Below are 2,138 nucleotides of genomic sequence, written 5' to 3'. Positions count from 1 at the left end.
TGCGCTCGCCAGACAGACAGAGACAGAGAGATAGAAAGCAAGAAATCACCCCCCAGGGGGGATGGCCACGCCTCAATCCCTTCTCCTCCATTCTCCTCTCGGGATCTTGGGCACGCATGCACACGCGCCCGGCCTGAGTTTTAAGCCACCGGGTCCAGGACAAGAACCGCGGTCGACTACGTGGGAGTCCAGCGACATAGCCATTACGCTAACTGCTGGTTCCCATGGTCATTTTTCTTTAAGCTGGACTTTTTATGGATGAATAATGAGTGTCCTTATCCAAGGAGTAGACATTTGTTTTGTTTTTCTTTACCACAAGTAGTTACTATTTATTGAATGTTTATAATGTGTCCTGTACGCTTAACTCATCAAAGTGACACCGTAGTTGGGTGTTTTTATTCCCAGTTTACCAAGGTGTAAATGAGGATGCAACAATGGTGAGTAACAACCAGGATTACAAAGCTGATGTTCTACCCAGATAGTTTTGATTTCAAAGTTCCTATTCCTACTGTGAGAAGAACCAAGGAAGAAACTGTCAGTGTAGAATTTGAAGTATTTTAAAATGGAAGGGCAGTTAAAGATTTTTTTTTTTGCCTAACATGCAAATTTATAGTATAAATGCATTAAGTGGGGTTATTGTGAAGGTGAGTATTCTGTAATTTATCAGGTTACATGTCTGTCTGTTTCCCTCCCTCTATCTTCATTCTCAAGGTGCTCTTTTTGAGAATAAGCAGGAATTGTAGCCAATTTATCTTGGAGTCTGCCATTTGGTCAGCGAGCCTTACAAGAAACTAAATGTTGTCACTGCCATTAGGTTATAACGCCTGTCAGGGAGGCGCTGGCCTTTGTCCAGTCTGCCTGACTTCTGTTAACCAGTCCTAGATCAACCTCCAATGTTTATTGCCTTTGCTCTTACTTGCTATAGTCTTTGGAGAAATATGCCTTAAGGAGCAAAATCTATAACTACTTTGTAGGTATCACCGTCTATATCCATCTCTTCTTAAGAATCATGATTGGCATATGTTCTCAGACTTGGACCACACTATCCTGATCAAAGCATCCTGTGTACTTTGTTGTCTTTCTGTCTAATGTCCTTGTTCCCTTGGCTACTTCAGCAGGGTTTATTTTTCAAGCCTGCTTTTAGGATCTGCCCCCCTAGGAAATATTCCTTTTTACTTCCTGTCTTTTTTAACCAACCATGGGTCTCGAGGGATCTTCAGTCTATCCTCACTTCTTTTCTTTCAACTTTTATCTGATTATTATTGCAAGTTTTTCAACTCTAAGAGCCAATGAGCATCTCACAATTTTATTCCACCGTGTCATCTGTGAGAGTACCTGCTCTCACCTCCAAGAGGATAGTGAATTATGCAATACACACATATACATAGAAACACTTTGAAGTAGAAAAATGTCATACTAACTTTGAACAGAACACACCTAAACCATAAATGTTTTGGTAAAATGATAATTATTTTAGTATCATGACAAAAGTGCTTCATATTATCATTAGCACAGTTGTAGGAAAATTAATTCTTTCTGGTGGTTTTAAGGAAAACTTCATTGAAGCAGGGATATTTGAGAAACCTTGTCTTCCTTGCAGAGAATAATAAAATTAACTACCAAGATTGAGAAGCGAATTCTGTACACTTGTTTCTTCATGGAAAGGTTCTAGAGCTATAACCTTAATCCGTTCAATCAATCAGAAAAAGGTACTCAGATTGTACTCAGTCGTGTCCTTTTCTTTCAATTATCATTAAAGTGTTCTAACTTAAGCAGTGGTCCAGATGCTAGGGCACTTGAACTTTGTAAGGATGAGTTTCTTGGTTGCAGACATGGCTTTCATGGTTAGTGTCTATGTCTACAGACAAAACATGGAGGAAACTTTCAGAGCTGCAACTTCAGTTAATTGTTGGAGTGAGTTAGTTCTGGGTGTTTCTGGTAGCTGAACAGGTCAAATGTGGGAATGTGTTGATCTGTAAAGGGCTGGGGTTATGTATAGGAAGCAGAGATGGGGTAACCAAGGTACTGGAAAGAAGCTGTGACTCCTTCTACCATTCTTTAGGTTTCTTCTGCCATTTTCTGTTTCTGTCTCTGTAGACTGGGGTCTTTGCAGGAATTTGGCCTTAGCCAAATCCTCC

Source organism: Tupaia chinensis, unplaced genomic scaffold (genome assembly GCF_000334495.1).
Source record: "Tupaia chinensis unplaced genomic scaffold, TupChi_1.0 Scaffold000288_2, whole genome shotgun sequence".
Classification (NCBI taxonomy): Eukaryota; Metazoa; Chordata; class Mammalia; order Scandentia; family Tupaiidae; genus Tupaia; species Tupaia belangeri.
The sequence above is the reverse complement of the archived record's forward strand: the minus strand, read 5'-3'. Positions refer to the sequence as shown.